Source organism: Lissotriton vulgaris, unplaced genomic scaffold (genome assembly GCF_964263255.1).
Source record: "Lissotriton vulgaris unplaced genomic scaffold, aLisVul1.2 SCAFFOLD_2325, whole genome shotgun sequence".
Taxonomy (NCBI): domain Eukaryota; kingdom Metazoa; phylum Chordata; class Amphibia; order Caudata; family Salamandridae; genus Lissotriton; species Lissotriton vulgaris.
This window is the reverse complement of record NW_028254618.1, coordinates 307510-332156: the sequence shown is the minus strand read 5'-3', so window position 1 is coordinate 332156 and position 24647 is coordinate 307510. Positions and strand designations below refer to the sequence as shown.

Below are 24647 nucleotides of genomic sequence, written 5' to 3'. Positions count from 1 at the left end.
GCTTATACTGTCCCCCCGTCAGGCGGGTGTCCCGCAGGAGCCGGGCTATGCACCGGGGAGTCCTCCTCCTCCACATCCAGGAGCGTGAGATCTAGGACCAGCCCCTCCCACGCCCTGGCTCTCTCCAGTGCCATGTCATTGTCTAACCTAAGCGCCGCTCGCAGGCGAAGTTCACCCTCACATCTGGCCCATTTAAGCAGCTCAGCCTTCCAGCGCTCTACTACGGGGCCCCGGGACGCCTTCCACTGGGACGTAATGGCCCGCTTCGCCAGGAGAAGTCCCAAGTCCAGGAACTTGCTAGTGACTTTATTCTTTGATGTGTGTGGGAACCAGTGTAGTATGCAATGTGCCATGGTGAGTTGCAGGTCCCTCTCCGTCACCTCCCTCAGGACCTCCACTACTTCCTCCCAAAAGGGCCCCAGCTCAGGACAGGACCAGAACATGTGTTGGAAGTCTGCTGGATCCGCCGGGCAGCGCGGACAGGACGCCGGGTGGGCCGGGAAGTACTTATGTAGTTTGTCAGGGGTCAGGTAAGCCCTATGTAGGACATAGAAGTGCACCAGCTGGAATCTCGCGTTGCGCGTGCCATTCCGGGCCCCCTCCAGTATGCCATTCCAGGCCTCCTCGGGGATCTCAGTCCCCAGATCGGCCTCCCATTTCGCCTTCAAGGCCAACAGTGGAGCGATGGATTCCGAGAGCATGCGTCGAGATAGGCATGTGACCGCCCTGACCGTCCCCGTCATCATCACGACGTACTGGCAGCCCAGCGACAGCGTCGGCTCCGACATGCCCGCCCCCCAGTGCTTGCGAATCGCCGCCGTTAACGCCGCATGTAGGAGGAAGTCCCCCCCCGCCAGCTCAAAGCGCTCCTGCAGGAGAAGGGCAACATCACCCCGTTTTCGTACAGATCGCCCATGGAGGAGAGCCCCCGCTGATCCCAACCGGCCAGCCCGTGCCACGAGCCCCCGTGCGGCAATGTCTCGCAGAGTCTAAGTGGGATCTCAGGTGCGTACGGGACCGTGACACCGCACCTCCGGCGGTATCTGTTCCAGCATTTTCGGGCCGTTGCAAACTCCTGCGTGAGGTGGAAATCCCCCATCGGAAGTCCCAGGACAATCCGGGACAACACCTGGACCGGACCCGCCGGCTCCCCCGACCCGTCCGCCTCTCTCCTAGCCCGCGCCACCCACTGCGTCAGCCACTGCAGCTGTGCCGCCAAGTAGTAGAGCTCGTAGTTGGAACAGCTAGACCTCCGTCCGCCCGAGGGCGGAGAAGTGTGGCAAGGGCCACCCTACGCCTGCCCGCCCCCCACAGAAAGCCGATGACCATCGATCGCAGCCGTCGAAAGTAGCTCGCCGGGATCCAGATCGGGAGGGTCCCGAAGAAGTAAAGCAGCCGCGGCAGGGTCACCATCTTGAGGAGCGCCACCCTCCCCATGAGCGATAATGGGAGCGTGCCCCAAAAGTCGAAGTTCCCTTTAGCGTGCCTGATCGCCGTACCGATATTCCCTTCAAGGATATCGGCACTGTCATGAAAGATCGAGGTGCCAAGATATCGTAGGCTCCTCTCTTCCCAAGTCACGCCTTCCGTAGTTAGCGGACATGGTCCCCGTGGGCGGGCCGGGAATAGGTGAGATTTCGCCCAGTTCACTCGAAGGCCGGAGACCTTACTCAGCGATTGCAGGAGAGTCTTAGCCCCACGCAGGGAGTCCGCCGAGTCCGCCAGGAACATCAGTAGGTCATCAGCGTATAATGCGATGTGGTGTATTTGGCCATAGACGTCCAGGCCCTGATATGCCCGGCCCAGCCGGGCCCGCGCCACGAGGGGCTCGACAGCCAGGGCAAACAGCAAGGGGGAAAGAGGGCATCCCTGACGGGTGCCCCTGCCCACCCCACACATCTCAGAGATGACCCTCCCTGTTCTGACTCTTGCCGTCGCGTTTGTATAGAGCAGCCTCGTCCAATCGACGAAGCCTTCGCCAAGGCCCAGAGCTCGTAGCACATGGAAGAGATAAGGCCATTCCAGGCTGTCGAAGGCTTTCTCCATGTCGACAGCAAACACCACTGCCTCGTCGCCGTCGTATGTGTCGGCCTCTAGGATATGCAGGAGTCGTCGCACATTAAGCGCCGTGTTGCGGGCCGGGATGAAACCCGACTGGTCCGCATGTACCAGCATGGGCATGTGGGGGAGCAAACACGTCGCCAAGACCTTGCTCAGGATCTTGTAATCCAGGTTGAGCATGGACAAGGGGCGGTACGCCGATCTGTCCCATGGCTGCTTACCCGGCTTCAGTAGGGGGACAATCAGCGCCTCCCTCGTGGTCGCAGGGAGACAGCCCAGTCGCCTCGCCTCGTTGTACAGCCACGTCAGCCGGGGCGCTAGGAGATCTACGTAGGTAAGATAGAATTCTGTAGGGAATCCATCGGTGCCCGGTGTCTTGTTTCTCGCCATGCTCTTGATGGCGACCCGCACCTCTCTCTCCTCGATCTTGTCCCCGAGTCGTTTTGCGTCCTCCTCTTCCATTTCCGGCAGGTCAAGACCCTCCGTAAAGGTCTGGAACTCCTCCACCGAAGGGAGGACCCTGCTGCGGTAGAGCTCTGTATAGTAGTCGTAAAACAGCGCGTTGATCCCCTGCTGATCAAATCTCGCCGCCCCCGCGTGGTCTCTGAGCTCAAGGATGACCGAGCTCCGGCGGGCCGGGTTGGCCAGCCAGGCCAGAAGAGCCCCCGATTTGTCGCGTTCCGAGTGCGCCCGCGTGAGGTAGGCCTTGTAATCAAAGCATCGGAGGCGCTCCACCGTTGCCGCCACCGCCTCCCGCGCCCCCAACAGGGCCTCGTGAATGTCCGGCCGTTCAGGCCTCTCTCTCTCCAGCCTCCGCAGGGTCTCGTCCTCTTTCTCAATTTCTACCAGTAGTGTTCTCCGCACCCCCGATGACGTCGCAATGCACTGGCCCCGTAGTACGGATTTGAAGGCGTCCCATTCCGTCGTGGCCGAGCCCGCCGTGCCCGCGTTAGTTTGGAAATACGCCTCGATGCCCGAGGCGATCGTGGTACGGAAGAGCTGATCTTCCAGTGCCTCAGGGCGGAGTTTCCAAGCCGGTATTCTCGGGCGGATCTGCGACCAGCGCAGCCGCACGAGAAGCGGGTTGTGGTCAGAGATCGAGCGCGTGAGGTACTCGCTGTGGCACACTTCCGCGTGCACGTCCTGTGAGCACAGGAAGGCATCAATACGGACATGTAACTCGTGGAGGGCGGAGAAGAATGAGTAGTCCCTGTCCGACGGGTGGTTAGTCCTCCAGGAGTCAACCAGTCCCCACTGGCGTTTCCAGGCTGAGCGCGCGAGTGCGAGTCTACCAGCTGGTGCGTTCGGAAGGGGGGGATGGGATCTATCCAGGGCGACGTCGGCCACACTGTTAAAGTCGCCGCCCAGGAGCAGGGGCTCCACTAGGAACTGGGCTAGTTTATTGGACAGTAGGGAGAGGAATGCAGTTTGGTCCACATTCGGGGCGTACAAGCAACCCAGGTTAAGGTCCCTCCCGTCCAGCTTGCCTCTCACCATTATAAATCTCCCCTCCGGGTCAATTACCTGTTGTGTGCACTGAAAGGGGACCCCCGCCCGTATCCAGATGGCCACCCCCCTAGCATAAGCAGAGTAACCGGTGTGAAAGACCTGCCCCCTCCAGCGCCTCTGCAGTGCCCTCCCTTCTTTGTCCAGCAGATGAGTTTCCTGAAGGAAGGCTATGTGTATGCCCCGCCTGACCAGATAGGAGTGGATCTTATGGCGTCTATGCATCGAGTGCATCCCCCTTACGTTCCATGTGAGACATTTGTAGCCTAGGTTGGATCCCATGGTAGTGTCCACCAAGCCCCGTTCGCCCTCTCAGCAACCCCCCCGGCACGCCTAGGTCCCACCCTCGTCCCCCCCCCAACTTGCATAATCAAACTACCCCAACACCCACACCCCCGGACAGACAACCAACGTGGAAACCCCATCCAAACTCAAGTATCCGAAAGCGTGTCACTACAAAATAGGACTGGAGAGGCAGCGATGCCGGCTCCATACGGGCCCGAAGCCCCCCGCCCCCGCCCCAACACCCCTAACAACAAACAGGAGAGGTCCCCCGACTCTCCCCGTCCCCAAGGTCTCAGTAAGAAGTCCCGGGGGGCACCCGCAACTCACTGCATAGCGTCCGGAAGCGGCCCCCCCCGCCTGCACGCCCCAGTACCTTACTTATGTGGCCGGTCTTCCACGAGCCGTCTCAGCCAAGGATACCATCCGCTGTCTGGGGAGTCACCACCGGCATGTCTGTCTCTGACAGCTCGTGCCCACTGCTGGAGCCAGGGCTGGGAGCACTGGCCTTCGACTGCTCCGACGTGTTGCTGGAGGGGCTGGCGTCCCCCTGGCTGATGGCCGCCACTGCCTGCACCGCCTTGGCTCGTTCCTGCTGCCAGCCCGAAGGGGAGCCAGAACGTCGCGCCGGTGCCGTTTCCGTGGAGTGTCTCCTGGGAGGGGTCCGTGGTGTGTGGGCCGTGCCCGGCTCCCCCCTCGCGTCCAACCAGCTCCAGGCCTCCTGTGGCGTTGTGAAAAAGTGTGTGCGTTCTCCATCGACCACCCGCAGTCGCGCCGGGAACAGCATAGCATAGGGCAGTTGCAGCGATCTCAATTTCCGCTTGACCGCCAGGAAGGAGGCTCGTAGCTTCTGCACATCCCTGGTGAAGTCCGGAAAAATCATGACCCTGCCGTTGTCGATTCTCAGGTCCGGGACGTCTCTCACCTTCCGCAGTATATGGTCTCTGTCCCTGAAGTGCAGGAGGCGCAGTACAATCGGGCGCGGAGGCGCCCCCGGTTTGGGGGGACGCGCAGGGACCCTGTGTGCCCGTTCAATGGCAAAGAACGGCGAGAGCCCCTCCGGGGCCACCTCAGATCGCAGCCAGACCTCCAGGTAGGTGACCGCGTCCCGCCCCTCTGTGTTTTCAGGGACCCCAACGAGGCGGAGGTTATTGCGCCGAGAGCGCCCTTCACTGTCCTCCGCTCAGAGCTCTAGCACCCGTACCTTCTGCGCCATATCCGCCAGTGACTTTTTCAGCTCCACCACGTCCCCTGGGAGACTTTTCAGGGTAACCTCAGAGGTCGTCACCCGCTCCTTCAGCTTCCTGTGGTCGTCCTTCAGTAGGGTCAGGTCCGACCCAATGGTGTCTATGCGCTTCTCAAGAGCCTCCCGCGACGCCACAATCGCCTGCATTATGTCTCCCAGGGAGGGGTCTCGCGGGTGGGACGAGCTCCCGGCTCCCTCCCCTGGTGGGACGTCGTCGACAGGGTGTCCCGGGTCGTCCAGCTTCAGGGCCTCGAAGCCCTTCTTCCTGTTGCCTCGTACCATCTTCGCGGGCAGCGCTCGTCTGATGGCTCTGCAGTGGCCGCCGATACTCCCGCTCTTTGTCCGCCTCAGGTCCGCCGACTCCCTTGCTCTCTGGGCCCGCGCCTCGTGGGGTCCAGTCCGTGGAGCCGTCCAGAGGCCAGGTCCCGCTTCACCAGCGTTGTGGGGCACCAGCGCCCCAGGTCTGGGCACCTAGAAGGCTCCGGCAGGGTGTGCGCCACTGAGCACCAGTCCCGATGTGGCCCGCTGTAATCGGGCGTCCCCGGCCAGTTAGGCGCTTCCTCCCGTCTGTAAGTTCAGCGCCTCATGTGGGTGGGGAGCCAGCATCACATCCCGAATTTCCCTCGTCGCCCTCTTCGCTCCTGTGCCACCGACCACCTGTGGCGCAGGCTCCCTGGCTATGCCACCGCCAGGAGGGCAGGACAGGTGCTCTCCGCAGGCCCAGCACTCCCCGCGGCCACCGCGGCCCAGCAAACGGCCGCCAGGACCAGATATGCGCCTCTTCCCGCCTTCAAAGACAATGCCTCGTTTGGGAGGGTAGCCAGTACCTCATCCCCCGCTCTCCCCGTCGACTTCCGCACTCGTGTGCCCCCAAACCACCTGTGGTGCAGGCTCCTCGTCTAAGTCACCACCAGGGGGGCGGGTCAGGTGCCCCACGCTGACCCAGTGCTCTGCGCGGGTCCAGTGGGTCCACAGCCGGCCGCCAAGGCGATCACCGGGACTCTGTCGGCGCCATTTTGGAGTCAGACAGGCCGATCGTCCCCCGTCCTCTGAGTCCACCCGCGATGGTGCCAGCCTCTACCCCTCACCTCCGCTCGCTCCCGGGGGGTCTCGTCTGGCCAGCGGCCCGCCAACACAGCGCCAGAGGGCTTCTCCTCCTCTCCCGGGCTCCGCCGCCAGGCGCGTCACAGCAGGACGGCGGCCGCCATTTTGGGCGCTCGCATCCCCGTGTGCCGCGCTCGCCGCCAAAAGTCCGGCGGGGGCAGCTACAGGGGCCCCCCGTCCTCCAGAGTCTCCCTGCGTGCCCCTGATGTCCACCTGGGCACTGTTGAGGGGTCGGGGAGTCCGTCGGGGCGCAGGATATGTGGTGGTGCGAGGCGGGCACGGAGGAGCTCCGGAGTCCCGCTTCCACCTACATCGGCGCCTTAGCCGCGCCCCCCTGCACTCTTTCTTCTCATGACTTAATCCATGATCAATTTGGTTGGTAACTTCGTCATATATTTTCCTCTGCTCAATGTTGAGTTGTCTTTCCAAATCTTCTAAGTTAACCGCATCCTCCTGAGCATGTGCCATGGCTCTTTCCACTTCAATCATGGCAGTGGCAGCTTCATTTTCAATAACTGGTCCTCCTAGTGGATCCTGACTCAATGAAACAGAACTCTGACTGTCCTGAGAACTGTCTCTAGCAATCTCGGCTGCAATTGTTGCTTCCTGCTCGATTTCTGCATTCAACATTTCTAGATATTTTTGAAAACCAGGACATTCTATGGACTCCTTGGCTGCATTGAAAGAGTCTTTGTAACAGAGGAAATCTCCAAGCAGTTCCTCTTCTGCACGCCAAGGCTTGAAAAGTTGCAAAAGAGCTAAATAGAAAAACTCTTTTCTTTCTGGAGATTCGCAACTCAATTTTCGATGATTTACCAATTGACATTTTCTTTGCTTGACCAGACATCCTCACTTCCAATTACAGCATACACTCCTTTATCAATATCTTCTTTGATGTTCCTCTTGAATATGTAATTTTGTAGAACCTCATACAGACAAACATTCTCCAGGTGACTGCTTCTATTTGGATAATATGTATCCAACATGTTGGTCTTCAAAATATCTGTACTGCTTGGCTCCTTTTCCACCAAATACTCAATTTCCCGTACAGGTTTCAGAACTCGATTACGCGTTGCAGCAAGACCAAGACTCGCCCAAATGATACTCCTAGATTTGGCATAGAGACTTGCTGAAGATAACCGGTCAGAACATTCGTAAGCTCCGATTTCTCGATGCGACAACATCTTCAGACTGAAACTGTACAACTTCTTACTGAGGCTCTTTTCATGGGAAATGTCCTCCCACATATCCTTCAGTTCTGTCTTTTCTTTTTTGTGATGTAAGACGTCACATACCGAGCCACAGCCATACAGTTGTCAGCCACAAACTGTATATCCATATATATATATGGTATATATATGGGAAATTTGCGATTAGCAATTTGCTAATCGCAATTTAGGAATGTTAAGGAATCGCTAAAAAGAAGAGATTTCCTACATACATACCAATTTGCGATTTCTAAATAGCGATTCCTTAAAAATCGCTATTTAGAAATCGCAAATGGTCAGGATGATACATATGGCCCTAAGAGTTTTAGCGACTAAATGCGAGTATAATGAGATACAAGAAAGACTGTTAGCGTGCAGGAATCCAATGCTTCAAGAGGTAGTTGAAATTGCAAAGGGAATAGAACGTTCACTTGAGTCTTCGAAAGTTTTATCTACAGAAAGTACACATTCTACTAATGTTTTTTCATTACAGGACAAAAGAATAATGGGTAACAGACTAGTAAAACTTCACAACTTGGCAAAAGTACTGATACAAGATATGTTGTTTGTTACAGGTGTGGCTCTAAAAGTCACAAGGCTGATTTCCAAGGATGCCCAGCGGTTGGTAAGAAATGCATGAAATATCAAAAAATTGGTCACTTTGCATCAGTATGCAAGAACATTAAAGGGAACAATTTTCAAAAGGTTAGAATTAGCAATGTAGAAGAATTTGATGAAGAACTGTGTTCCATTATAGTGTTAACAGTTGAGGAGTCAACCGGTAGAATGAAAGGACCGTTATGTGTGATTCAAATAGGAGAAATCGATTTAAAAGTTATGGCTGATTCAGGTTCACCTATAATTATTTTGTCAGACAAGACATACTTTGAATTTTGGCCACATGTTAATTTACACACGACAGACGTAAATCCAAAAGCCTTTGGTGAATTTGACATAGACATGCTTGCCTACTTTGAAGATACTTTCAAGTTTAAGGAGAGGTCAAACGAAGCAAAAATGTATGTGGCTGAAAAAGGGTGAAACATTGTTGGCTGGAAAGATTTAGGTAGACTTGGTATCATTTTAAAAACAGGTTCAACAGAGCCAATAATTTTAGGAGAAATACAAATTTCAAATGTTTATCAACAGAAAGAAAAGATAACATTGGAAAATGTTTTAGAAACAATCAAGCAGTATTTGCTAATCAGATAGGCTGTGTAAAAGGTTTCGAACATATCATTAAAATAAAAAAAATGTGATGCCAGTAAAACATAAAGTTAGAGTAGTACCACTTTCCGTAAAGGATGATTTGAAACAGTTACTAGATAAGTTGATGGAAGAAGAAGTAATAGAACCTACTAATTCATCAGAATTGGTTTCTGCAATTGCAATCATTGAAAAAAGACTGGGGATATTTGGATGTGTGCTGACTTGAGATCCTTAAATAAAAATGTTGTTGTGGACTGTCATCCTCTGTCCAAAATACAGGAGATGTTGGCAGCCACATCAGGGTCCAAAGTTTTTTCTTTGATTGATTTCAAGTCAGCATACCACCAAGTTAAACTGTCTAATGAGTCCAGGTGTGAGAAGTTGGCCTGATATGTAGTGTTTCCAATTCTGGAACCACTTGGTATCAGTCCAAACAAACCCCAAAGATGTCAGGTTGTAAGTCAACCTTGTTAGACAAGCTATCCTAGTGGTAGCATGGACTAAGCAGCCTTAAAGGCTTAACTTAAGAGGTCGTGTTAAGCGAGCTGTTTTACCACATACAATCCTGTAATCAAATGAAAGGACACCACACAAGTATATATTATAAAAATATATGTATTTATTTCTAAATTACTCCCCAGTACTCTTTATGAGGAAAGGGGCACAAGCGTTAAATCAAAAGCACTGTTACACATATAAAGTTGCACAATTATGGATGAGGGCGGGTGGCCACTCAGACCATATATTAAAAAAGTGGTATAAGTAACACTTATCGAACAATGGTTAGGCCTAGGGCCTAGAGATTCGCTGGGAGCAGTCAGGACTAGCAATGATGAAGTCGGGAGTAGCCCACAGGAGACGGGTGCAGCACGGAAAGTGCGGCGCGCACCAATGCACTGTCAATGGTGCGTAAAAGTCAGTTAAAGTGAATTAAAAGATACTTCCGCTGAACCTAGGAACACAAAACTTTAGACACAGACCCTAGAGGTGTGTACCAGTGTATAGACACCGGCGTTGCAATGTTACCTCACCCACAGGCCGTGGGTGCACAGGGTCGAAGTGGCGTCGGGTTCTGTCACGCAGGTTCTTGGTGCTTGAAGCTGTTGCAGCTGCAGGCGCTGTGAAGCAGAAGTGTCCGGTGCGATCCAAGGGTGGATCGAAGTAGAAAAGTACCTGAAAGCAGAGGGGACAGAGTCTGGGTCACTCAGCAGTGACCAGGGTGGAACCAGGACGGAACCAGGCAATGTCGGGCGCAATCAGGCGGTTGTCGATAGGCTTCTCTCCGCTGTCACGTGGGCTCTGGGGCATCTGCGACGTCCAGGAGCAGGTCACGATCTGTCCCACGTAGGCTCTCGCCGTCAGCACCGTCGGCTTCAAGATTGCAGCAAACAGCACTTGGCAAAAGCAATCCACGCGGAACCGGGAGATTGCTTATCACTCGAACCAGGAGGGTCAGAGTGGGTGCTCCTTTTCACAGGAGCTGGTGCAGATCTGGAGCAACCAGAAAAGCGAGTCGTATTTCAAGTTTCGTCGGCACAGGGGCCACAAGCCAGCTGGCAAGTGACCGGGCCAACGCGTCGAGCGCACACAAGCAGAAGGGTCCCACGCAGCACTCGTCGAGTGTGGAGGGGTGAGCTTTGGTGCAAGTGGAGCTCGGGGCTGGGGCTTCTCAAACCCCGGTGCACAGCTTCGAGGGTCACTCGTGGGCTGCACGGTCAGCGTCTCGTGGCCTTTTCAAGATGGCGTGCCCTACGCTTCCGGTCGCCTCCACGGGTCTCAGCTCTGCAGGGACTGTGGATCGGGCAGGTAGAAGGCAGGCAAGCTTGATCTCGTCGATCTCTGTCGCTCGAGTTCCGGCGGGAACTGCAACAAAGCAAGGGTCGAGGGCTGGATGGTGCCTGTTTGCACAGGGTGGTCACTCCTTGACCACAAGGGAGATTCTTCAGTCTTCTCACGTCGTGTAGAAAGTCGAAGGGTCCAGAATTCGTTTCTTATGTTTCTTCAGGATGATCTGAGTTGCATTGGCACTGCTCCCCCTCTTATTCGAATCTCGGGGGTTGATCTCCTGCTAGGTCCCTCCCCTATGGGTGGGACCAGGAAGGGGGGTGGTTACACCCCCTTTCCTTTGTCCAGGTCTCACTGGAGCTGGGGCTGGGCTGCCCCAGAACCGGTTTGACCGGATTATGCAAGGGGAAGCCTTGTGCTCCCCAGGCACTGTCTGGTTTCATTCAAACCTCCCTGCTACAATCCACTATCTCCTGTCTGGGGTGGTGTCACACCTCCCTGTGACAGGAAATCCTTTGTCCAGGCCTCCTCTGCTGAGTTTCGGTCAGCAGCAGGAGGTCAGACATGTGTCTGTGGCAGAAGCATCCATTTTGTGGATCTGAGGCTCTTTTAAAAATCAACCGCGTTTTAGCAAAAGTAACATGTCGTCCCCTCTAGAGGGGTGGAATGCTACCCCCGTCGCCAGGACTGGCGAGGGGGTAGTATTCCAAATCGTATGACACCTTACACGACATGTTTTGATAAAGCCAAACCAAAGTTGACATATAACCGCGAGGATTATAATGCATTTTATAGTATATGGTTTGGCATTATCCCGGAACAGCTAAGGGAATTGGTCCCGACAGCTGCAGACAGGCTCAGCTCATGCTAGAGCACCATCTCACATTAAACCACGCACTCTGCCTTCAGGATTGTTAAGGCCTGCCATAGGAGTGGCTCACAGGTTTATATGTGTCCAGATAGGTTTAGATATAGGCATACTATATCTAAGCAAGGGGTGATTACACCACCTTGCCCCAGCTGAGTGATCAGCCAGTTGTGTCAATTTTAGATAGCCAGCCAGGGGTGGCAAAAGATATGCTGCAGCCCCTGGTAGGCCTTGGATGCACCTATGCCCTGGGCACCTATAGTGCTCTGTACAGGGGCTGATAAGGTGACCCAAGCCAATCTAGTTATGCACCTAGGGTACATGGCATCCATTTTACAGAGAGAGCAGATAGCCTGGGGCCCTGATTAGCAGGGAACCAGGCCAACTAAGTCGAAAACCAGCTAAACACAAGGCAAAAAATCTGGGGTAACCATAGTCAGGTAGCCACCTTCCTACATAACCCCCCCCAAAACGAAAGGAGATAAGGCTATCCTTGTCCAGGTAAGCCTTTATTGCCTGAGTGGCCATATAAGGAAGTACCTGCACTAGCATGGGTACCCCCTGTCTCATGGTCCACTAAGCAGTCCCTCACCCTAGGGGTATTAGAGGGTCTCCACCATAGGGAATCACTACCTTGGGTGTGTTTATGCAAAGTTAAAGGCTGGTTTGGATATGGAGTATTGAAGTGAGACTCCACTAATTTTGGGCTCAACTTCCTCCAATTATCTTCCACCATGTGGGCCTTTCTTTCTTCAACTGAGTTGCACTGAGCTCTCAGGGTCAACCTCTGGCTACCTAAAGCTGGAGGCTGGGTCCCTCTGTTTGGTTTGCTGGAGGGACAGTTCAGGTTTGGGCCCTTTGGGTCCCAGGTTTGGCTGTGCCCAACAGAATCCATCTGGGGGAGGTCCCTAACTACTTTTAAGGGGGCTCCCTCAGGAGTTTTTAAAGTTTTCACCTTACTAGGGCTACTAGTTTTGGTGCCCCTAATCTGTTGATGGGGGTGCTTTATTTGACAGGGGGCCCTCTGGGTCTCACTGTCCTTCTTGTCCTCTGCAGCCCTGGGCTGACTAAGGCAAGGTAGAGAGGGGCAGGTTACCTGCTCCAGACTGGATCCCACCTGAGAAGGGTCCACTGCCATCAGAGGCTCTGTCAGGCCAGGCCTAACAACCTCTGGGGCAGTTCCTTCATCAGGGGTAAGATCAGTTCCCTGAGGAGGCTGATCCTGTCCTACTGTCTGGTGAGGGGGAGATTTCTCTTCCTCCTCCATGCTCTCAGTTTGGGTGGAGTGATCCATCATTTCAGGCTTCACAACACACATATCTGTTTGAGTTTGGGCTGTGGCCATCACAGCCCCACCAACCTTTTCAGGAGGAGACTCAGTTTGGGTTTCTGCTGTTATCATAACAGCTTTGCTATTCTGGTTTGGAAGAGCTTCTGGTAAAGATGGGGCAGAGAGTTGCTCAGCCCTACCAACCTTTTCAGGAAGGACATCTTGAATTGGGGCTATAGCCAGTACAGCCCCACTAACCTTTCCATTGGAATTTACCATTCTAGAATGGATTTCCTGTTCAACCTCGGCCCAGGCTGAGATTTCTAAATCATTACCCAGTAGGCATTCTACAGGCAAGTTTGGTGACACTGCCACTCTCTTTGGGCCAGTGACACCTCCCCAGCTGAGACTTACTACTGCCATGGGATGATTTGTTTGGATGCCATCAATGTTTGTTACCTGGTATGTGGCACCAGGTAAAAGTTGCTTAGAGGGGACTATACAGTCAGCCACCATGGTGATGCTAGCCCCTGTGTCTCTAAAAGCTTCAACTTTCAAACCATTGATGATGGGTTCTTGTCTATATTTGCTCAAGGTATTTGGGCAAACGGAGAAGTTGGCAAACCCCATGCCAGTCTCATAAACAAGATCATTTGGGGATGGGGACCTGGATAGGCCAGGGTCCCCTTGGGCTCCAAAAGTAAACCCACCCAGATTCCTGGGTGTGCTCCCACTTCCTGGGGGATTACTACTGACAGTAACAGGAGGTGTTGGAGCTGGCTTTGGAGGTATGTTTTCTTTATTGCCATTCTTGGGACAACAGCTGTCTGTTTTGTAATGCCCAACCTGTTTACAGGCATGACAATAAGGCTTTTTCTCATTTGATGAAGTGTCTTGGGACCCACCCCCCTTCTTGGAGTTTTGGGGCCCTGGGGAAGTGTTTTCTTTACTTTTATCCCCACCCTTATCTTGAGGCTTGGTAGACTCCTTCTTCTGGTTATTGTCCTGATTCTTAGGCCTAATCCTGGTTCTGACCCATTTATCTGCCCTCTTTCCCAATTCTTGGGGAGAGGTCAAATCTGAGTCCACCAGGTGCTGGTGTAAGAGCTGGTTCTGACAATTACTTAGGATCTGCTCCCTCATAATCAAATTATACAATCCTGTGAAGTCATGTACTTTGCTGCCATTCAGCCAACCCTCCAGAGCCTTAGTTGCACAATCAACAAAATCAGTCCAGTCCTGAGTCTGTGTCTTCTGGGTGTCTCTGAACTTTAACCTGTACTGTTCAGTGGTTAAGCCAAACCCATCTATTAGAACACTCTTCAGGACTTTGTAATTGCTGGCATCCTCATGTCTGACAGTGAGGAGCCTATCTCTCCCTTTCTCTGAAAAGGAGTACCATAAGATTGCTGCCCACTGTTCCTCAGGAACCTGCTGTACCATGCAGGCTCTCTCAAGAGCAGTCATCCATTTGTGGATGTCATCCCCTTCCTTGTAGGGGGGCACAATCTTTGTCAGGTTTCTACTATCATAGGACCTGGGTTTCTCTTTAGGAATTTTGCTGCCACCAGTGGCATCTAAGCCACACAATTTTCTTTCTCTTGCTAAAGCAAGTTTAGCTTGAGCCAAGGCTACCTCTTCCCTTTCTATTTGGAGTTGGACAGCCCTCATTCTGGCCCTATGCTCTTTTCTCTGGGAGGGAGTCATCCCTCTTTGAGATTCTCTTGAGGCACTAGAAAGATGAGAGTCCCCTGATGGAGATCTCACCCTCCTGTTGCCTGGGAGAATTTGGTTATGAGATCTGGAGTGGTGCTGGCCCTCTCCATTCTCATGTAGGTCCAGGTTGGCCTGGTTAAGCCTGGCAACCTGTACCTGGTTTCCCCCCTGATCCTGATCTTCAGGCTCTTCTAAATCAGAGTCTTCTTCTTCCTCCTCCTCCTCTACTACTTCATCTGGAAGATTCTCATTCTCAGGGGAGTTTATCCCTTCACCTGATTCTAAGGGAGCCTGGCTCACCTTATCTAGGTCATCCTTTTCTAGGAGAGCTACTAGGGAAGGAATGGTAGGGCCTCTGCCCTTTTTTAGCCCCCTGGCTGTGCACAAGGCACTCAGGTCTTTGTGGCTAAGGTTGTCATATCTGGATGTTGTCCCTATAGGATCAACTATTACAGGAGCAGAGCCTGAGGCTCTACCTGTATCAGACATGACTGCTAGTGAGGTGTAAGTGATGCACTTACCTACACTAAGTGGTTTCCTACTGTACCTTGCTAGTGAGTTGTAGTCAGGGTGTGCTAATCCCTTTAATCTACAACTACTAAGTTCAGTAGAACTTAATATGCTAAGCTTTTTGATTTATATGTACCTAGAGGTACTTGATGTGATCTTTCAATTTGATAAAGATTGCAATGGTAAAACAAACAGCAAGCTCAAATCCGCATCGCTGCACACCAATGTGAGAAGTTGGCCTGATATGTAGTGTTTCCAATTCTGGAACCACTTGGTATCAGTCCAAACAAACCCCAAAGATGTCAGGTTGTAAGTCAACCTTGTTAGACAAGCTATCCTAGTGGTAGCATGGACTAAGCAGCCTTAAAGGCTTAACTTAAGAGGTCGTGTTAAGCGAGCTGTTTTACCACATACAATCCTGTAATCAAATGAAAGGACACCACACAAGTATATATTATAAAAATATATGTATTTATTTCTAAATTACTCCCCAGTACTCTTTATGAGGAAAGGGGCACAAGCGTTAAATCAAAAGCACTGTTACACATATAAAGTTGCACAATTATGGATGAGGGCGGGTGGCCACTCAGACCATATATTAAAAAAGTGGTATAAGTAACACTTATCGAACAATGGTTAGGCCTAGGGCCTAGAGATTCGCTGGGAGCAGTCAGGACTAGCAATGATGAAGTCGGGAGTAGCCCACAGGAGACGGGTGCAGCACGGAAAGTGCGGCGTGCACCAATGCACTGTCAATGGTGCGTAAAAGTCAGTTAAAGTGAATTAAAAGATACTTCCGCTGAACCTAGGAACACAAAACTTTAGACACAGACCCTAGAGGTGTGTACCAGTGTATAGACACCGGCGTTGCAATGTTACCTCACCCACAGGCCGTGGGTGCACAGGGTCGAAGTGGCGTCGGGTTCTGTCACGCAGGTTCTTGGTGCTTGAAGCTGTTGCAGCTGCAGGCGCTGTGAAGCAGAAGTGTCCGGTGCGATCCAAGGGTGGATCGAAGTAGAAAAGTACCTGAAAGCAGAGGGGACAGAGTCTGGGTCACTCAGCAGTGACCAGGGTGGAACCAGGACGGAACCAGGCAATGTCGGGCGCAATCAGGCGGTTGTCGATAGGCTTCTCTCCGCTGTCACGTGGGCTCTGGGGCATCTGCGACGTCCAGGAGCGGGTCACGATCTGTCCCACGTAGGCTCTTGCCGTCAGCACCGTCGGCTTCAAGATTGCAGCAAACAGCACTTGGCAAAAGCAATCCACGCGGAACCGGGAGATTGCTTATCACTCGAACCAGGAGGGTCAGAGTGGGTGCTCCTTTTCACAGGAGCTGGTGCAGATCTGGAGCAACCAGAAAAGCGAGTCGTATTTCAAGTTTCGTCGGCACAGGGGCCACAAGCCAGCTGGCAAGTGACCGGGCCAACGCGTCGAGCGCACACAAGCAGAAGGGTCCCACGCAGCACTCGTCGAGTGTGGAGGGGTGAGCTTTGGTGCAAGTGGAGCTCGGGGCTGGGGCTTCTCAAACCCCGGTGCACAGCTTCGAGGGTCACTCGTGGGCTGCACGGTCAGCGTCTCATGGCCTTTTCAAGATGGCGTGCCCCACGCTTCCGGTCGCCTCCACGGGTCTCAGCTCTGCAGGGACTGTGGATCGGGCAGGTAGAAGGCAGGCAAGCTTGATCTCGTTGATCTCTGTCGCTCGAGTTCCGGCGGGAACTGCAACAAAGCAAGGGTCGAGGGCTGGATGGTGCCTGTTTGCACAGGGTGGTCACTCCTTGACCACAAGGGAGATTCTTCAGTCTTCTCACGTCGTGTAGAAAGTCGAAGGGTCCAGAATTCATTTCTTATGTTTCTTCAGGATGATCTGAGTTGCATTGGCACTGCTCCCCCTCTTATTCGAATCTCGGGGGTTGATCTCCTGCTAGGTCCCTCCCCTATGGGTGGGACCAGGAAGGGGGGTGGTTACACCCCCTTTCCTTTGTCCAGGTCTCACTGGAGCTGGGGCTGGGCTGCCCCAGAACCGGTTTGACCGGATTATGCAAGGGGAAGCCTTGTGCTCCCCAGGCACTGTCTGGTTTCATTCAAACCTCCCTGCTACAATCCACTATCTCCTGTCTGGGGTGGTGTCACACCTCCCTGTGACAGGAAATCCTTTGTCCAGGCCTCCTCTGCTGAGTTTCGGTCAGCAGCAGGAGGTCAGACATGTGTCTGTGGCAGAAGCATCCATTTTGTGGATCTGAGGCTCTTTTAAAAATCAACCGCGTTTTAGCAAAAGTAACATGTCGTCCCCTCTAGAGGGGTGGAATGCTACCCCCGTCACCAGGACTGGCGAGGGGGTAGTATTCCAAATCGTATGACACCTTACACGACATGTTTTGATAAAGCCAAACCAAAGTTGACATATAACCGCGAGGATTATAATGCATTTTATAGTATATGGTTTGGCATTATCCCGGAACAGCTAAGGGAATTGGTCCCGACAGCTGCAGACAGGCTCAGCTCATGCTAGAGCACCATCTCACATTAAACCACGCACTCTGCCTTCAGGATTGTTAAGGCCTGCCATAGGAGTGGCTCACAGGTTTATATGTGTCCAGATAGGTTTAGATATAGGCATACTATATCTAAGCAAGGGGTGATTACACCACCTTGCCCCAGCTGAGTGATCAGCCAGTTGTGTCAATTTTAGATAGCCAGCCAGGGGTGGCAAAATATATGCTGCAGCCCCTGGTAGGCCTTGGATGCACCTATGCCCTGGGCACCTATAGTGCTCTGTACAGGGGCTGATAAGGTGACCCAAGCCAATCTAGTTATGCACCTAGGGTACATGGCATCCATTTTACAGAGAGAGCAGATAGCCTGGGGCCCTGATTAGCAGGGAACCAGGCCAACTAAGTCGAAAACCAGCTAAACACAAGGCAAAAAATCTGGGGTAACCATAGTCAGGTAGCCACCTTCCTACACCAGGGATTACACAACTTTTGTAACTCCATTCGGAGCTTATAGATTTATAAGATTACCATTTGGACTTGCATCAGCTGCAAGTGTTTTCCAGAAATTGATGGAAGTATTTTTTAGAGATGTTAAAGGAGTTGAACAATTCCAAGATGATATACTGGTACATGACAGTACTGTGTGATACCATAATACAATTTTAGATACAGCTCTAAGCATTTTATAAAATAGAGGCATGACAGTTTCAAAAAGTAAATGCCAATTTCTAATATAAAATGAAATATAATATTTAGGGCATATTTTGAGTCCAGATGGAATCAAACCTAAGGATGATTTAGTAAGAGAAATCACTGAGGCACCCACACCTAGAGACAATGACATGCTCAAGTCCTTTATGGGGTTAAGCAAACATTATTTGTGCTTTATTGAGGGTTATGATGACAAAGTTGAACCAATGTGCATCTTATTTTGGAAAGCTGTCAATTTTTTTGGGGGGAGAAGAACAGGATCCCGCTTTTAATGTGATTAAGAATGTCATTGTGGCTGCACCTATGTTACAACCATTTGATTCAGAAGGGAAAAACATTGTCACTGTAGTGCTGTTGTTATAGGAGCTGTGTTTACTCAAAGAATAAGGGGGCATTAACGTACAGTAGCATTCATTTCAAGACGATTACGTAATGCAGAATTGTACTACAGCACAATTAAAAGAGAAACGTTGGCTTGTGTATGGGCAGTAGAAAAGTTGAAAATGTACCTTTGGGGCAACAATTTTGAGTTAGTGACAGATCATAAACCTTTAATTAACATGATGGATGGTTGTGGGAGAGGAAATGGAAAGGCTTCTTTGAGGTTAGTGAGATTGTTGGTGAAGTTACTAGAATTCAATTTCCGAATTAAACATATATCGGGTTGTCAAAATTGCTGCACTGGCTGTTTATCTAGACTTCCCGTTTTTGATCAGGATTTTGATCATTTTGAAGATACTGAGTGTGTTGTAGCACCCATATTTGCAATTCTAGATAGTGATGGAACCATTTCTGAAAAAGACTGGATTGAAGTGATAAAAACGGAAGCTATGTGACAAAGATGTATAGGACACTTGACAGGAGTTTTGCCACCCATAAGGAATCTTGATACTAGTTTAAAGAGTTTCCAACATGTTGTAGAAGAATTGACTATAGTAAATGAAATTTTATTAAGAGGGAATTTGTTTATACCACCACCACAACAACTAAGGAAAAGTTTAATAGATTTAGCACACAGGGAACATCCTGGATCCATTACAACTAAAAAACATATAAAAAATTATTACTGGTGGCCAGGTATGGACTCAGCCCTTAATTCATATATAGATTCATGTACAGAATGTTTAAAAGCCGGCAAGCATTGGAAAACAAGCAAAAAGAAATGCAAATAGTTGCAATTCCTAAGGTACCTTGGTCTAAAATCACTATTGATTTTACAGTACCATTGCATATATTGGAAGACAATTGCAGATTTATGGTTGTGGTGAGTGACTATTACAGTAAGTGGATTTATCATGAGTTTATACCACATATCACTACACATTGTGTTATAGACTTTGGGGTCTACCTGATATTTTAGTGTCCGATACCGGTACACAATATGTTTCACATAAACTGACAAATTGTTTAAAATATGACGGTATTAAACAGGAGAAGACACCATTACATTCACCTAAACCCAATGGTCAAGTAGAAGAAGTAAACAGATTTTTTAAAGAGGGTGTGTAATTAGCTGGTGCATCACATCTTCCTATTCGTGATTTATACAAGATAAGGTAAACAGTATACTTATAATGAAGTAACTGGTTTTACGCCATTCTTTTTAATGAGAGGAAGGAAAGGAAATACTTTACTCAAGCCTAAGTTTGGATCTGTATTCACAAATTCAAAACATAGTGAAAAAGTTAAGATGCTAAACTCAAGATTCATCAGAAAATTGTAGATAAACAATTGTTGGCTTAGTTATATCACGATACTTTGCATAGAACAAAACACTAAAATATTTGAAAAAAGAGATTGGGTTATAGTGAAAAAATCTATTAAAGTTCAAAAAGGTATCCAATGGAGCTGTACATTTGAAAGATAAAGGTTGGTGGAATAAGAGTGACGTAATCAAGTCGAAGTTACATTTTTGAGATTTCTAACACTGATCTATTTGTTGATAATGATCTGCTGTTCTGGAATGATAATGATAGAATTGTATAAAGAAATAAAGATACCATGTTGTGCAATCATATGTAAAAATACCAGTAATGAGAATTCTAGCACAGAAAGCATAATTAATTCTTCTGTTGTCAAACATGTTTCTGAAGCCAGTGATTACCATAACATTAGTCAATCTGCTGAAACTCAAACAATAGATGTTCTGATGATGAAATTAACTTTAGTAGAAACATTTCAACTTCTTATCATTCAGAAATGTCACAAAATGTTATTGAAGAAACTACTACATCAGGCAGGTTCACAAAGTTACCTAAGAAATATCAAGAATATGTTTTATTTTAAGTTTCTTTATTTAAAGAAAGGGAGATGTTGTATAGGTGTATATAGTTTATGTATCGAGAACATCCATGTTAATCTTAGTATCAAGCGTGTCTAAACATTCACATACTCTGTGTGCATGATTACATTGTGATGTCAATTATAGAATCCTTATACAGTATCTATCTGAGGTCATATAACGTTTGACTCAGATGAGCTTTTGGATTTTTTTGATTCTCCTTGCATGCCCCTTTACTGCATACGGGCCTTTATGTTCCTATGTTAATAAACTTTTGATTAACATACTTTGGAGTGTGGCGCACATTATGTCACAACACAGCAGCCATTATTTTCCCCAGCACTGTCCCAGTGACTCTTAGTTTGTAAGTCAAAGATAACAATGGTGATTAAGCTACAATCCTAGTATAGCACAGTGAGCTATGAACTGACATCAAAGAGCTGCATGTAAACTCCAATATATGTTATAGCGTTATGTTTTTTACCCCAGTCGTTCATTGTCCTTATGTTGCTAAAAGGGGTGAGTTTGTGCAGAGACACATTCTTATTAGTAAAGTCAACCCCGACCACTATGGTAAGTTTTAAATCCCCAGTTTGTGCTTTTCCATAACAAACACTCTTAAAATATACTGCCTGCTAGTATGGATGGAATGGGATTCCTACACCTTGTAATCCTCATTGTTTTATGTAACATTTCCTAGACTAATTGACACACTTGATTCATTGTCTCTATATTATGTGTCTGATGTAAAATTCTCTGACACCCTACACTGGTATGAGTAGCGCAATAAATCAGATGAAATGCATGTGAGAGAGGCGCTATGGAGATATGAGGGGCAGTGTTTGAGAGTGGTAATGAGGGAATACATGGAGAAGAAGGCCTTTGGATATACTGCACGTGTGTATATATTTTTTGTATTTAACTGCGTATGTATTCACATGTGTGCACAGAATATTAATAAAGTACTGCCTCTGAAAAACGTGTTTATTAACATGGTTCATGCATGCCGACCCTCCTGATTGAAACAGGAGACTACCGATTTCAAAGCTAGTCTCCGGCCTCCTGATTACTGCAAGCAAAAAACAGATTCCTCAGCAGGTTTCAGCCAACAGGGACTGGTCTTGTGTGACGCTGAATATGCACTGCTAACCTGCTAATGCAGACCAATGCACAACATGTTTATCAATATCTCTTAACCTGCCACAGCGTTTTCTCTGTGCTCCTGACAGGTAAGGAATAAACGTATATTTGTATTTTGGATCCCTGCATCATCACACTCGCAGGTCCCACACATTCCAATAGATCTGATTCTGGCTTCAACAAAAGTCAATGGGAGAAATACATTCTACCGATGTATTTTCTTTTAAATCTCCCACTTTCCTTTTCTAAAATGTTGACAGGTATGGTGCTTACACTATGTGTGATCAGCTTACAAGGGCAATGGGTTCGTGCCCTTCTGTTTCAGGTGCTTTGCTGCAGTTTCATGCACATATAGGTGTAACTTCTGATATTTATGTTTCCATGGACTCCATTGCTTGTTTTTGGTCGCGAGAAAGTGTCACTGTAAGTGTCACACACGGTCGTTGAATGTCACTCATAAATACACTGAAACTACGAACATGTCACACATAAGCATTCTGAAACCTTAGCAGCTTTGCGAAAGGGCTTAGCCGACTTAAATCCCCGTGTGCACGCAACTCCCGCGAGTAGAGCAATCAGACTGCTTAGTGGTATGCATGAACAAGAGCCATGGTAGTACTGCTTTCGATCCCCATCCTGGTAGAAGTAGGGACGTTTGACCAGTCTATAATGGCCGCCACGGTTAGGAGTGACAGGCAGGTCTTCCTTCTGCAGTCCTTTTTCTGTGTTCATGGTCGGTTGTAATTCATAGCTCTGTAAATGCGACGCCGCGGTTTAACAGTGTTTTTATCGGATACCATGGGTATTGCCCTAGTCTGTAACAAGTATATTTCGCGTTGCCCCTAGTCTGAAGTAGGATGGCCATGCTCTTATGCCTTGACTCATGGTTCTATGGATTCATCATGTCTGTTACTCGGGCGTGGCATGGCCCTTCCAGGCTTCCGTAATTCTGTATGGTGTAAATTAAACCGGGTCAGTCGACCCAGGGATAGAGGTAACCTGAAGTGCTACACGCTTGGGTTTAAGGGCCAAGTCTTGTGTCACAAGCTCAGCGGGGCACAGTAGGGGGTTCATCAGTCTCTGGCCACCCTCCCAGGAAGAACAGCTGCTTTTACCGGAACAGTGCAGGTGCCAAGAAAGCAGCTGCCCTATTACCGGTTGGATCGTTTCGACTAGAGGAGATGGAGATTTTGATGGACAACATTCTCAAGACCAGCTGGTGAGACCAGCAGCATTCCGAATATCCTGCAATCTTTACTTTGCAGTTTCTAACATCGAACTAAATTTTTACCTGACACCCTCTCGTGTGTTCACCCACCTTTTCCCCCTCCTGCTAGCGGGTTCATCTCTATCACTGACAGCCTCTCCCTCTGACAGTCGCCCCTCCCTCCTGCCGACACCCACTCCTCCCTCCTGCTGGCATCTTCTCCGCCTCTCTCGTGCTGACAGCTTCTCCGCCTCTCTCGTGCTGACAGCTTCTCCTTTTGCTGACAGTGTCTCCTACATCTGACTGACAGCCTCTCCTCTCTCTCCTGCTCACAGCCTCGGTGAATTCCCTGCAGCTGACATTCACGGGTTCCTCCTGCGGCTGACACTCTCGACTCGATGCTTTCCAACGAATGACAGTTTCTATATGCCTTCCTCTGTCTCTGTGTGTCCGCCCACCTGTTTCTGTTTGTGTCCCTCATTTGTCTCTGTTTGTGTGTCTCTGTTTGTGCCCCTCTCTTTGTCTCTGTTTGTGCCCCTCTCTTTGTCTCACATCCCTTCGTACCGTGCCATCACGATTGACTGCTCTTGTGCCTACGCTCCACCCCTGGGCTCACATCTCTTGTGTTTAGTTTCCAAGTACCTTTTGGCTAACATTTCTAGGCATCACCCCCATTATTATGACACACCCCGTTATCTTTTGGCTCACACTTTTTCCATGAGGTTGCTTCCCCCTTCTGGCTACTGCTCTTCTCCTATTCACCCCTCTTCCACTTTCAGGCAGACAGGCAGTCAGTTCTCTGTGTTCAATAATGTTAATGAGGCTGCAGTTCCGTGACTCTCATTCAGAATGACATTAGGTCTTGCCCGAGACAGTCCTTGTGGTGTTATTTGCGAGGCTGTTTACTTACAGGGTGCCTACTGTTGGTTGGCTTCATAGTCACACTAATTTTCTTGCTTCTCTTTGGTTACGTGTTCTGGCATTTACTGTGTTTGTCCCTCACCTGGTGCATGGCCAAATTACTGTTCTTTGTCCAGTGTGTTCTCTTCCACTGCTTGCACTTTCGGACTTAGATTTGAAACTTATCACAGCTGTCAGGTTTGCTAACAACATCTTGGGGACATTCAGAAAGCTTCCCTGGGAATGCATTCTGCCCATTGCTTACCATTGGCTTTGTAACTCACATTTGTTTGCTTTCTATTTGCTGGCGTTATTTGTTTTAGGCTGTCCAGATAGAGTTTCTCTTCCTTGGCCCATACCTTATTTACTGTATCTTTCCAAATGCTCCCTTTCTGTTAACCGACCTCTAAATTTTGTTATTATCTTGTCACATTTGCTGTGCTTTCAAAGACAGAAGTCAAGGGTCAAGCTTTGTCTTCTAGGGAGCTTGGTGTTTAATTTTCTTTCTCTGACTTCAAAGTAAGAGAACTTACGTAATAATCACAGTGGGGGTGTGCTGAGGAAGGATGTACAATGTTATTTTTTACTACATAACATAACATAACGTGTATTTGTGCCACTACCACACAACAACATTTATATGGCTGGTAATTAACTGTGCGGATATTTCGGAATATATCAGAATTAAGAAAACACAAATTCAGCAAATACTTTAGTAATTCTGAAGTGTGGTGGGCTGTATACTTTTACCAGTAAAACTGTGTGTCTGTGCAAATGTAATGGTCATTTCAATGTAAGATGTGCTATCTGTAATGGCAGTGCGCAACCACACCATGCATACTAAACTTTACCCCACCGCACTGAACTTTAGGCCACTCTACTCTGCACCACCACACTTTGTCACTGCACTCTACTCTGCACCACTCTACTCCAATCTACTGCACTCTACACCAATAGACTGTACGCTAATACACTCTAATCCACTTTACGCTGCTCCACTCTACACCAATCCACTCTAAGCCACTTATGATCTACTCTGCACCACCGCACTCTACGACACAGCTCTCTACGTCACGCTACGCAACTGCATTCTACGCCACTTCAGTCTACTCTGAAACAACCTACTCTCTGCCACTGCACTCTTCGCCACT

General features: G+C 49.5%; 1 protein-coding gene across 2 annotated transcripts in view; it reads left to right on the top strand.

The window, feature by feature from the left end:
- The first annotated feature begins 22113 nt into the window (after positions 1 to 22113).
- The window catches only part of FKTN (fukutin), a 171482-nt gene continuing 168948 nt past the window's right edge, over positions 22114 to 24647 (top strand). The window contains exon 1 of one of the 2 annotated variants that reach the window (XM_086951704.1): positions 22114 to 22608. The gene's annotated coding sequence lies outside the window, so the exon portion shown is untranslated. The remainder of the gene's footprint in view (positions 22609 to 24647) is intronic. The other variant, XR_015307228.1, reaches the window with a different exon arrangement.